Consider the following 15,386-nt stretch of genomic DNA (forward strand, 5'->3'; position numbering starts at 1 on the left):
GAAACATTGTAAAAGTGTAAGTAATTTTACACTCAAGTAAATATAAGTTTTTTTTTTCTTCTATAAAGATAAAAGTGTAATAATTTTGCCATTAGCAAAACTGAATTTAGAATATTTTCCTTACATAACCTCGAACACTCAAACAACTGTTTACTTAAAACTAAATAAAGATGTTAAAACAAAGTACAGTAAGATGAAGAAATTTTTCCTGCAGTTCGTATATATATTAGCTGTGATGAGTGGGAAAGAAGTAAATGACCATTTAAAGGCTATAGCCACACATCACTTCGTTTAAAAATATATCTATGAAAAAGTCTAGTTATTTAAGATGTTAGTTGTGGTGTTTTTTAAGGACTAGAAGAAACTAAAAAAATAGAAAATATTCCTATACACTTTCCAAAATTAGCTTTAATGTTATCAAAAAAAAATATTGAAAATTACTCTTTAATTTTCATATTAAACTTATATTTATTTAAGTATATTTAAATTACATTTTTCATTGTATATTTAATACAATACAAGTTAATCCTTCTTCTCACCAAAAAGTTTATTCCATGTTATAATTTTTAACTCAGACTATTTGAATTTACTATAACACCTTTATAAAAAGATTGATTGAACACAAAAAACCCATATGAAATTTTATATACTCACCATGATAAATGATAAAACAATATAAAAATTATTATGGATTAATGATTGGCGGGTTTCATGGTTTACATTTTCCCGTTATAACTGACATGTAGAGTAAAAAAGGTTAATTATTAAAGCAAATATGTCAATTTGTCATTTACACATACACTTAAAAACTGGCAGAAACCAAAACTCGCTTTCTTTAACTAAAGGCCTACAAAACATGTGTCATACTAAAATTTCTTCATACAGTTTAACAAATGTATCTTAAGTCTCAGTTCTATGCAAGTAAGTAGCAGTCTATCGACATCCTTAATTTGTTTTTTTTTTTTTTTTAAATAATGAATTGTAATTCTTTCAGTGTATTCGCACATGTTTGTGAATACTGATAGATATAATTACATACAGTAAATTTAAAAAGTGAGAATGTTATATTCGGCTGTTCCGAATCTTATATACCCACCATCAAAAGTCCTTATTATCGAAGCAATATTCCTATTTATTAGATCTATATTGTATTTTAAAATTAAAGTCATATTCTGAAGGGGACTTTATAGGGGGGGTAGGAAAATTTGGCCATACGAAACTTGTTAAAATTATTTTCTGAAGGGTACCTTATATGAGGGGAAGCGTCAATAAAGGACCGAGAGAGAACGAGAAATTTGGCTTGCACAAAACTTGTTTATGTAGTATTTCACAGGTGTACTCTAATTATTTAGCAAATAATGAGAGATGAAGTCATTTTCTGAATGGAACCCTATATGGGGGGTATAGCCAATTATGGACATATCCTCTTAGATTAAAAAATGATTTAAGCTCCTATTAAAACTTTTTAAGGTGAATTTTACTGCTAGATATACTTCTTAAGGTAAGTTATTAGAATTAAAGCCTTTTTCTGAGATGGACCGTATAATGAGTGTTAGGCAATTTTCTGAATGGGTGAAGCCGCGAACATATATTACCCATTTACAATACCAAACTAACTGCATCAACTAAAAGTATTTGTGCAACATTTCAGCTCACTTGCTACTTCCATTTGTACTCTATTGTACTTTCAACAAACAGACGGGCATGACTAAATTTATGAATCTAATAAGGACCCAAAATATATATACTTTTATGGGTCTAAGATAAATATTTCAATATGTTACAAACAGAATGATAAAAACAATATACTTCTCATCTTTTTTGATGGTGAGTATAAAAATTAACCACTTTCTGGTTATTTTATTACATTTTAATAAAAACGCAAAAACAACATATGTAAATATGACAGGTATTAATATTGCAACAACAATAATGATAAGTAAGTAATTTTTAATCTCACCGCATGAAGTATTTTTTAACAAATATTTTTTGGAACAGAAATTTTACCAGACATAATGCGTGAAATTTATAAAAGTACTTGATATTGATAATAATGATTAATTTGAAACTTATTACCAATCATTTAAAGTAAGAAGTTTTGTTATATATGTATATATATAAACATGTATTTCGTAAAAAATCAAATTTGAATAATTAAATTGTCTTTAAATGATGCTGGTAAAACTAAATGAAATTATACTAACTTAAATCTCATAAACATTCATTAAAAATATGTTAAAGACTAAAAAAATAAATTTGACATTTCAACCCTTTTTTCAAAGTTCATTTATTATCCCAGTTAGTGTATGTTAGTGCAGGAGTATATATATGTCTGTGTGTGCTTTAAAGCAAATATTTATGTAAAACTCAATTTCTACTTAAAGCTCTTTTGTATTTTCTTTAAAATCATTTTGGTGTCACACCATTAAACCCTTTTTGCTGCAACAACATTTTCAAGTTGTTGCTTTAGCTCTAGTAGTTGCTGATTTTAAATTGTGCTCGACTCGTAATGCCCTTTGACAGCGCAGTGCTGCTGAATACATCAAAATCGTCTTGCTGGGACTGCCGAATAAAAATGGTTCGTGGAATGGGTGTGGGAACTGTAGTTAGTAACGGAATGAGGATATTGGATGAGAAAAATGTTTTCATACATTATAACAACACACATCAACACTAAAGTTCATGTCAATGTTGGTGACAAGTCGTTACGTCAACATTTTATCTATTTGTTCGTATAGACGTTTGTTTTTATTTGTATTTGTGTGTCTGTAGATATCTAAATGGCTGCTCAAATAGTGTAAGTGCGTGGGCATGTTTGTGTGTGTGTATTTTGGTGTGTTATTTTGTAATGATTTGGTTATAATGAAACTACTATATTTTTGTGTTGGGTAAAATACTTTATATATACTATGGTACTATAAAACTACTGTTTATATAACATATATACATACATATATACACATAAGCACGTACACATACTCATGCACACAAATTACATATTTAAACTTTACTTGTGTGCTATTAAAAACGAATTGAATTTAATATTAAGAGAACATATGTGTGTCCAAGGGGAACAAACCAACAAAGAAAATATAACATCAAATAAACATATGAATCATGTAGACTAACCAACACACTCAAATATTCACAAAATATTCACATCTATCTAGCATATATGCATATTTATGCAGATGTTGTATTATACAAATTTTTATAGAACAGATCGAAAAGTCACTTTGATTTTATGTAAACAACTTCAATCCATAGTTCATATCTAAAGGATGCATAATTAAAATCTTTTTCAAGTGTTTCTTATAGCAGCCCATAAATTACACATTTCATTAGATAATTAAAAAAATAAATTTTAACAAATTATTATGAAAATATCAAAGGTTTACTTGGACAGACAGACTGATCTATAGAGGGACACTTGACGGACTAATAGACATGACTAAATCGACTCATATTGATATACTTTAAGAGGATTAAAGGACTATTATTTCCAATATATATCCAATATAATCTCCCCACTAAAATGGAATAGGGTATAAAAAACTTGTTAAATTGCCTTCCTATCATATTATTTGCAACAGAAGTAAACATCAACAACTGGATTGATGTGTTTTTGTTTATAATGTTCACACACACCCGCTCTCTTATATACTATATCACGCATAAACTCATGGTAACATTGTTAGTAAGTGTTTTTGTTTCTATGTTCAAATAACACAGTGTGTCAGTGGGTAAAAGAAATTGAAATTTTCAATAGTTTTTGTTAAGTGTGTGTGTATTAGTTTTCAGAGTTTGAGTTTTTCGTTCAATTTTAAGTGATTAACGTCATATCAGGAAGCAAATAATTGCATTTTTGCAAATAGTACTGTTGTTAATTTGAATGTGTGATAAATCAACAGCAACAAAATCTGTACAACGAAAAACCAATTTTATTTGTAAAATTTACCAAACTGTTTATTGATTTTCCTTTTGGTACAAGTGGTTTGTTTATTTGGTAAAATTTTTATCAAAACACTAATTATTAAAAAAAATAGGTTTTTGTAAAAAGTAACAAATAGCTGCTTAACTTGCATAATACATTATTAGTACAAAAATAAATATTATTTAAAGAGAATTAGGGAGCACTAAAAAAATGTTGATTTCCACTTAAATTAGCAAATGTAAAACTTTTTTTACATTACAAATTTGTACAATATTTTGTCATGTTTGCTTGGAATTAATTTTGAATATCTATATATTTTTTTGTACATTTTAGTCATTGTTATAAATATTATTTGGTAGAAAGAAAGCAAGCAAAAAACTTTCGAAAATTTTAAGGAAATATGAAAAATTTATATTAAAATAACTTTTACAATAATAATGGCAAAATACACATACAAAAAACCCTCGAAAATAAAAAAAAAATGCTAGAACACGGAAACATTAGTTTCAACAGATGTTTTGACAAAAAATAAAATAAAAAACTACAAATAAACTATGGACATGTTTCTGCCCGGCTGTTTCTTCTTCTACCATTACCAAATTTATACAAATACAAGGTTTGAAAACAATCAAAGAATTTCTTGTTATTCTACATGTTTTATTTGGAACGAGCAAATTTATAAAACTTTAATTAAAACCATAGTGTTGTTTAGTAATTTTGGTGATTTGGTTTCAATTTTTTTATTTTTTTTTTCTTGCTTGCAGTTCAACATATTTTCATTTAGGAACTGTCATTGGAAATGAAAACAAAAAGTTTAATTGATACAGAAACAATTACTGCAGTAAAAAAAAAGTAATACTTTTTAGACTGAGAATAAAACAATAGGCTATAGAGCATTATTAATAAAGTGTGAAAGTAATAGACATTGAATAATTGAACTGTATTGAATTGATTAGTATATAATGATGCAAATGATAAAGTAAAATAGTTTTCCGGTAATTTGTAATAAACCAGCAATTTAATTAAGGATTTAACACATTAATGCACTTTTATAATTAAATAATAAAAATGCTTAATAAAAAAATAAATTAAAAGTAAATTAAAAGTTGTAATAAAACTTTGAGCAAATTAAAATAAACAATTATCAAAGGTTTAGAAAACAACTTTTATAAATTTTACAAAATTTACAAAATAATGTTAAATGTTTTTGAATAAGAAAATTTAATTTAAAGCTTATTCCATATATAGACAAACACACGACGTATGATTTATATTTAAACATTTTGCATAAAAATATTACGTATACGCAGTGTATACGTATGTAAACCTACATCGAATAAATAATAACGCAAAATAAGAAGGGAAATAACATCCAAAACATCACAGCTACTACTTATTTGTTGATTTGTATATTTAGCAAAAAAATACACTTATACACTTGTTCTAATTAGTTTATTTTAAAATAAATATTATACATTGCAACTCAAAACAAATATATAAGTGTACTTCAACTTAGGTTTTCTTGTGGCCGGTCAACTTGAAGGTTGAGATATAAATAAATAAAATTTAATTAAATAAAATAGAACAGACAACATTGACATTCAAATAACTCATATGCAGCACAAATTGAAATGGTAAAAGCAAACCAAACTGTACAGTTTTTTTTTTTTCTAAGCACACACAAAAAGGTCACTTAAAATTTAATATTGGTAAGTTTATGATTTATTAATAACTGTTCTATAAATCTTTGCTAGTAAAAATTTAATATTTGGGGTTTATTTTATCCAACGATTATAAACCATACTGTATGTCCTCTTTTATATTTTACTAATTCTTATACTGGTTTTGTTTTCAGTTCAGTTTGTTGAGCAAAAATATTCACAAAATTTATCGGAAAAAACTGCTATGTATGTTTGTGTGGGATAGAAACAATGAAAAATAGAAATTATTTAGCAGATACATGTTAGAATTTATTATCAAATATACTGGTTGCCAATTTTTTTATATTTAAACAATTTATATGTTTTTTAAGCCATACCAAACCCCAACAAAAACCAAAAAAAACTCTTGTATGTGTATGGATGTGTATGAGTGTGAATTGCCTGTTTGGCAAGTTTGTAGTTGAACAAAAAAGTTTAAAATTTTGTTAACTGTTGTGCTGTATAGTGGCCTAAACTAAATTGCTATTAGGACATGTTAGTATATCTATACTCCCAAACCAAATAAAAAGAGAATAATGCTAGTAATATAAATATATTTGGTATTTCTAGAACAAACATTTTATTTTAAACTTTCCAACTAAAGGTGATGAAGACAGCTGTTTAGTAATACAGCCAATAAAATCATCAAAATATTTAAGTCTTTCAAATTGATTGAACAGTATTTTTTCTCTTTTTTAAAAGAATTGATACTTATGGTATAAACTAGCTTTAGGGTATTTTAAAATTCGATTTCATAGTTTGATAAAGATTTTTCTTGTTGCTTTTAAATTTTTGGGAGAAAGGGAGAATGTTCAAAACGTTTGATGAAGTACAAGTAGACATGTTTAATTTTGTCAAATATCATTTTTCAAACAAGTAGAATGTGCTGAGAATAATATAAATAGATGGCTATAATAAAACAATTTAAGTGTACTTTGGTTGGACAAAACCCAACTCGTATATTGAAGGAAATTTTATCACTTTTTTTTACAACAAAGTGTATAATCTCATAGTAAATGTATAATAAACATCGTCTAGTACTAAGAGAAAGTCCCCTATTATAAACTTTTATTAGATCGGGTTGTTGTTGTTGAATAAAAAAGTACCAAAAATCCTTTATTACAGATTTTCATTAACTTGAGACTTTTAATATTTAATTTTATGTTTCTTTCACAATATTCCAAAAATTAATAAATTAAAATTAAAAATTAATATTTCAAATTTAATAAGGTCTAAGATATGTCGGGCTTTACATGCTTAATTTCATGTTTCCAGGTTCAATATTATAGACAACTCTGAAGAAATTAAAAGTACCAAACAGTCCCATTTTGTATATTTTCTACTCAGTCTCAGTCACAGAAATTATATGGATTTTTGTTCATATCTCCTTAACTTATAAAGCGATTTTGCAGATTTTAAATAGAAAACTTTCCGAGAGAATGTCTGGCGGAATTGCTAAATCGATTTCAACAAATAACATTTAGACAGACGGATAAAACTAAATCGACTCTGCTATACAAATAAATATGTATGAATATATGTAAAGTTTACACTTTAAACATTTACTTCTTTTGGATATGAACGTAACGTATGATTAATTTTCTTGGTAGAAAATATTAAAAAATTAAGCATACGTCATGTAGATTAATTTGTAACAATTATGATGTATATTCAAATATTTTCAAAATTTATTTTCTATATGAAGTGAACATAAATTTTTGTTAAAACAGAACTACTTTTGTTAAAAATATTAATTTTTGTTTATAAAATAATTTATAAATATAAATTAAAAATATTTAAGATAACCTTTAATATGTTTTACAAAATACTTTCCCTTTTTTGTGACTACTGAGTTAAAGGTTATTTTTTACACACTCATATAATTATTAATAAAAATCGATAACCAGACATCGTAAACCATAAATATTCTTATAAATTAAGTATTTTCTCTTTATTATAGTTTTCTACTTTATTTCTTATTTCGATTAAAGACATTCTGTCATCTTTGGTACTTTTAAGTAGTAATAAATTTTCTGTTACTGAACATTGTTTGCGTTAATAATAAAAATTATAAAATTAGTTTGTCATTTGTCATCTACAATATTTATGGTTAAACATACTATCTCACACAATAAAAATATATTGGTGTGGTTGTACATGAAAGTAATGCCACTGTAGAGGATATAAAAATAAAGTGAATTTTTTTTCTGGGTCTGTTATGGGACAATGTATTCAGACGCACACACACACACTCACAGATGACATCAAACCTCATCGACTTAATAGTTTATTGGCTGCTGATTGCCATGATAGTGGTGGTGGATAATTTCCGAATTTTTTATTTTATTTTTATCATTTCCGTTGTGAGTTGTTTTTTTTTCTTGCTGTATGTGTTTTTTTTTCTCTTTAATACATTACGTTTTTATTTAATTTTTATATTATTTTTGCATGAATAAGAACTAGATTCATAAGGAAGAGGTTGATGAGGGATTTTTTACAATTCAAATCTGTGTGTGCTTTAACTTTTATTGATGTTGCTTTGGCTCTCTATAAATCCAACCGGCAATAAATCTTGTATAAAATTGTCTTTTATGACCAGTTTTGTGTGTCCTCCAGCTGTTAACTATAGTCTTAATTTAAGGCCTTCTGTGTAGGACATTGGAAGGTTTGGTATCTCCCTAAAAAGTAAGAAATTATAAATGTTAATTCATTTAAATACCATGAATAAAAATATTGACAGCTTTTTCTTTAATTTACATAGTTGAATTTTATATTTTTTACAAAGTGGGTTTGTTGAATATTTTTCTCAAAATAAAAAAAGTGCGGAAATTGTTCTATAAATTACCATTCTACACGGGTGACTTGTTCATTTCATTTGGTAATTTGTTAATATGTTTGAATTTATTGCTTACTTTCTTTATTTTCTTTTAAGTTGACCACTAGAGACTTGCATATCTCATACATTTTCCATGATATTAAGAGGAATAATTGTATTCTTGTTTGTTTTATATACCAGGATGTAACCAACTGTTGGCATTAAATAATTTCAATTCCCTGAAGAGCATATTGTAAGTGAAAGGCAGGAAAGAGAGAGAGAGAGAGAGAGAGAAAGTTAACATCTCAATTAGTATGCCAGTCATAGAATATTTAAGTTTGTCAGGCACCAAACCCTCTTAATAAAATAGGTTTGGAAGAAGTTTTCCAGTCAAATTGTGAATAAAATTTTAGAATTTAAGGTAGTTTAGTCATGGACTAGACGATCCATAGACTAACCGTAGATTGGTTAATATTAAATAGCTCATTCAATAGACTAATCTATAGAGTGGTCCGTACACTATAAGGTACACTGGTCAAACGACTAGTTAGTACATAGTTAACATAGACTAAACAACATTACATTAAATTGACTGGACTACATAAAATAAATTTCATACTACTCTTTGTTCCTTTTTATACCCTACACCACTATAGTGGGGAGGGTATTATACGTTTGTGCTGATGTTTGTAACATACAAAAATATTGGTCCACCTTAAAGTATACCGATCGATTCAGAATCATTTTTTGAGTCGATTAAGACATGTCCGTCCGTCCGTCTGTCCGGCTGGCTGGCTGGCTGTCCATGTAAACCTTGTGCGCAAGGTACAGGCCGCAATTTTCAAGATAATTTGATGAAATTTGGACCAAGCATGTTTTTTGGCACAAGGACGAAGCCTATTGAAAATGGTTGAAATCGGTCCATTATTTCACCTAGCCCCCATACAACCGTACCTCCCGATTTGAACTTTTTATACTATAATTACGTCAAATATTCTGCTATCTCTCTAAAAATTGGCACAAATAAGTTTTATATAAGTACAAATGATACTGCAGATTTTCGTAAGGATCGGCCTATATTTGACCCTAGCCCCCATACAAACCCCCCTTCAAAAAATGACTTAAACGTCTAAAATTGACTTGTAACCATTTGTATCGCAATGAAACTCAACAAAACTAACTGTTATTTAGAAATATATCCTTTTCCCAAATTTATCGAGGATCGGCCCATATTTGACCTATATAATGCCTTATTTAGAAATTTTAGTTTTTATCAATAAATGTCTTAAATATTTTGGAATTATGGTAATATTTAGACTTAAACGTCTAAAATTGACTTGTAACCATTTGTATCGCAATGAAACTCAACAAAACTAACTGTTATTTAGAAATATATCCTTTTCCCAAATTTACCGAGGATCGGCCCATATTTGAGCTATATAATGCCTTATTTAGAAATTTTAGTTTTTATCAATAAATGTCTTAAATATTTTGGAATTATGGTAATATTCAACATAAAAGTTTCTTTACAAAAATAAAAATTTTATAAAATGTAAAAATTTTAAAAATACACTCATGGTGTAGGGTATTATATGGTCGGCCATGCCCGACTATACTTTCCTACTTGTTTTAGTTTATTTTATATTTTTCTTTTCAATTTTCTATTATATAAAAAAATTGTTTTATTTAAACACAAAAAAAAAGTAAGAGAAACTTTGCAAAAGTTATATAGAAATTAATAATTAATTAAATAATAGTTATAAGGAAAAATCCTGTGCTTTGTGTAAAATAAAAGTCTTATATTTTCAATTTACATTTAGGGTTCATTTATAATTGATTAATAGAAAATATATCTTAACATGCTGTTTAATTGCCGGAAATTGTAATGTACTTCTTTACATTTTTTTTCTTTCTTTTAACATTTATAACTTTTTTCACATTATTTTTTTTTTAATATCACATATATCACAAGTTAAAATAACATACGTATATTAAAAAAATCTTAGAGAATATACAATCTTCACTTGTGCTGTTTTAGTTTAATTTTTCTTTTAGTCTTACAATTTTACTTGTTTTCCAGCCATATGATGTAAATTGTAAGCTTCACTTATCCAATTAATATTCATTTAATGGTTTCTCGTAATTTTTCTTCATATTTTTTTCTTCACATTTCTTGCTACGTTTGCTTGATATAAATTTTTTTCTACTACACAGTCAGCCCTTTAATTGCTGAGTTTCTTTAAGGAAGCCTTTACATAAGGAAATTTTAGTCACGATTTACTACAAGAGTGATTTTATAGATTACTTGGAGTACGTAAGGTAATTAGTGAAAAATTACTTTCTGAAATTAAACTACCGGGTACCAGTAGATCTACTCATTCCTACCTACACCTTTACCCATGTAACATAAAAGCTTTTATTCTGTATGTGTACTGGTAATCATTTACCTTCTTGTGTATAATAAATACAAAATTGTACGTACAACTTTTGCTTCCATTACAAACTTAATGTTAAGTGTAAATATTTTCTCTCGAGGACAGCACGTACTCAATACGTAATTAAAAAACAGGAAAAAGTATGTTGAAGTTTTTATAGTTTTCGTTGTTGTGTCGTTTGTTCTCACTTTCTTCTTTGTTTCTTTATTTTCCTTGTGTTACCAGTAAAGATAATAAATTTATTAATTTACATTAAAATAAAAAAACAAACAGACTTCTTGGGTTACTGGGTAAAATCAATTAAACAAAAAACAAGAGATATTGTAATTTTAATTTACGAGGAATGTTTGAAAATGTAGCTTAAAAGTAGTAGCTTTTTATCACTGAAAAGCTTTTCCAACATAATCAAGTTTTCTACACAAACAATTAATGAAATTATAAAATAATATATTTAAAATTTTTTCAGGAAGAACCAAAATAAGTAATAGAACTCGAAGTTGCGATAAAACGGTTTATAACTCTACAAAATAACACAATATAATTTTCGGATTTGTATAAAATTCATACATTTTTTATTAAAATTTTCCATAAGAATTCATCAAACATTCATTCAGTAACAAAGCTTTTCTTTGTATAAAATTAAACATAATAATTTAAACCAAAATAATATGACAAAAAAAATAATCTTATAGAAAACACCTTTGTAAAATAATAGAAATAAATATAATTTTCATACAACAGAAATATTAAATCTTGCATAATTTCTTATGTTTGTAAAAATTATTTTAAATAATAAAATTCATATGAAATTCTTAAAGAATTTAACAACACATCATCATTATTATCATTATCATACGTCATCACATCTGGTGATGGTGTTAAAATCTCTGAAATGCATAAACACATTTACAACATAACAACATTTTGTGTTTGTTCTTGTTATTATAAATATCACTATCACAATTATTATAATCTTTAACTTCATCATCAGCACCATTATCATTATTATCATCATCATTATCGTCGTCGTTATTGTAGTTATTGCAATCATCATGCATGCAGTTTTCCAGGCATCCAGCCAGTCATTTGTACTTTTGAACACATTCATGCATTTATGTTTATTCTCATGTTCACCTGACAGTCATACACTTTTATAACAATATAATCTTTTGTTTCACAAGTCCTTTTTAGTTTTTCCTTTTTTCTTCGTTTTCTTCATGGATTTTATTTTGTTTAATATGAACAAATTCATTTTGTTGCACTGATATGAATGTCTACTTATAAGAGATATACACAGGCATAAGTACATACATACATGTACATGGATCAATGTATGTATATTAGGAGGGCACCACTTTATTAAATGTGACTAATTTTTGATTTCTTGATTGTTAACTTTACACTTAAATTGGTATAGGTTTCGTATTTTCAAAATTTGTTTTCAAGAATATTTATTCTATTTTATTTTTTGAGCCTTGCTAATACACATACATACACACATTATATTAAACACACATATTTATGCACTAACATATACATGAAAGATTTGCTGCTGCCATTCTCAACTCATTCATGTTAAAACAACAACAAGAACAACAACAGCATAATTCTGTTTTATGCATTTAAATTTTTCATATTTTTTTGCCTGCAGTTACTGAACTTGCACACAAGACCTTGTCAGATGATACAAGAATTTCGTTTGCTGCATCAGGTTCTTGCAACTTGTGGTACGAATATAAAATTATGCATGTAAGTGGTTTCACAGAAAAGAGCATGTAAATTTAAAATTTCTTAATGTATTTTCACCAAAGGAAGCGTCATTATGTTAGTTAACATATTATTTAAAACTATATGCAAAAATTCACAACTAATTAAGTTTGTAAGATCTATAGGATATAGTGGACTATTCTGGCATACAAGATATAACTTGTTTTGAGTTTCAAGCTAATTTTATAGGGAGGCCACCAAGTTTTATTAAAATATTTTAGAATAATCCACTTACAAAATAATTTATCGCTTTATACAAATATATAAAAAATAGACTTATAAACGGCTACTGCGAATTTTTCAAGATGTCATCAAGTTTAGAACAAGTGGTAATCAGTTTACTGTAGTAACTGATATCATCTTTGATATATTGCACTTAAGAAGGCAACAATAAAATGGCTCCTTTACATGTGCCTATGTAAATCCATCTATCTAAGTAATTACGATGTGGTAGTATAAAAGTTCAACAGTTAAAAGAAATGTCGATGTGAGATCATACAATACCCTATATGCAGACATTATGGCAAATATTTTCATCTTGAAAAACGCTACAGTTTAGAAAGGCGGTGAGAGATTCTTTTCTCAGCATCTTTTCAGAAGACACTAGAACCAACCCCGCAGTTTAGTAGGAGGAGATAGAAGGCTTAAATTTTTAGTATTTAGCTTATTTATATTTTAAATTTAGGTTAAGTATCAAAAAAAGACTCCATAAAAAATAGATTTTTATATTTCCCTCCAAATATCAATAATAAAAACTATATACGGCCATCTCAGTAATTTTCTTTTAAATGTCCCCATGTCTGTGTCAGTTTGGTATAAACGAGCAAATATGACTGCTAAATATGTATATAAATGTATACAATTTATTGTATATTATTATTTATTACTCTGACGTAAGTCTGCTTATCCATATCTTTATATATGTATGAAAACATACGGGTATTAAAATACATAAAATGTATAGACACATAGTATTTCCTTGGCATCTCTCTACTGAGAATATTTCCTACTAGTTTTTAAGCATAATATTTCAAAATTAAAAGATGGAAAATATGAGAAATAAGAAATAAGATGTTTTTTTAACAGAATACACTCACATGTCTTATTTAACTATAATGTACATATGCTTAATAGTTATATGCATAATAAAGACCTAAAACGTAAAGGAAATAAATTTTATTTAAATCTAAAAATTTGAAAAAAATAACAAAAACACTTACACGGAAACTTGAACACACACTTACACTGATATTTACATTGCTGCAATGTAGTCTTTTGTTTTACCATTTCTTTTGTTCCCTTTTACTTCCTCTCGCTATATTTGTTCTTTTAACATGCAAAATATTGTTGCTCCAACTTATTTTGTGCAGTTCGTTTCTTTTAATATATACAGTGTTCATTTAATTTATTTCTTAAAAATAAAATGTTTTTTTTTTTTGAAAAGTTGTAAAAAAAATGTTGTTCGTCAGTTTAAATGTACAAATGTATTTAATACCATTTCTCTTTTTTATGGAAGCAACATTTTGCTGTTTTTGTGAGTTGAGTGGGGTTTTAGCTTGCAAATGCTTGTAATCCATTATATCTGCTGTAATTAATTTTTTAATATAAAGTTGCCTCTCTGCTGCAAATTTTGGGGTATCAACACTAAATTTACTAAAAATTAAAAAAATACTCTTCAAGGCAATAACTGCAGTAGTACTTATTTACGAGTACATGTCAAAAGCACGTTTTAAAATTATATGTTTTTTATTTATATTTATATAAGTGTATTGCATTGTTTTTAATAAAGTGAGTGCATTTCTTTTTAATTAATTTTTATTTATTTATATTTTCTTTTTTCTCTTTTATTTTGTCAGTTTCAAAGAGAATTTAATGAAATTATTATTACCAGCATTCAAATACAAGTAAATTGCCAAACAAACTTACGTACCACAAAAAAAGCACTTCCAGCAATGACCACCTATATCACTAGAAATGTGTTAAATCCTATAGCTGTAGTGTCTAGAGTTTGTTGAATTTATGGCTATAATAATTCGGAAAGTGTATTCTGATTGTTCACTTTGTAATTCCGCGCTCAATGTAGAGGTTTATGTTTTTATTAAATTAATTTATTTACATCATGATAATTAAAATCAACCTTTATAACTATGTGGAAAGTGAATTTGCAATTTGTATAAGTATTTTTATCATTATTTTAATTTTAATTCACAGCATTATTATGTTTGTTCTAATTTGTTTATTTAATATTATGTAGCTTGTTCTTTTAGGTAAAAAAATAATAAATTAATAAACTTACGAAATACGTATAGAATTGAACTAATGACTACTTCACTGTCTTTAAGAATGACAAACTAACTTAAAACCGAACCAGAACTAGAACTACAGAACTGCATTGAACTGAAGAACTAAACCAGAACTAGAACTGCACTGGAACTACAGATGAACTGAACTAGAACTGAACTAGAACTGAACTAGAACTGAACTAGAACTGAACTAGAACTGAACTAGAACTGAACTAGAACTGAACTAGAACTGAACTAGAACTGAACTTGAACTGAACTAGAACTGAACTAGAACTGAACTAGAACTGAACTAGAACTGAACTGAACTAGAACTGAACTAGAACTGAACTAGAACTGAACTGGAACTGAACTAAAAATAGAATTGAACAAAGAGATATAAAAATCACTTATATTTCTTTTATTTTTCTCAACCCTCATATATAATAATAGTGT

The sequence above is a fragment of the Lucilia cuprina genome, chromosome 4, assembly GCF_022045245.1.
Source record: "Lucilia cuprina isolate Lc7/37 chromosome 4, ASM2204524v1, whole genome shotgun sequence".
NCBI classification, from domain to species: domain Eukaryota; kingdom Metazoa; phylum Arthropoda; class Insecta; order Diptera; family Calliphoridae; genus Lucilia; species Lucilia cuprina.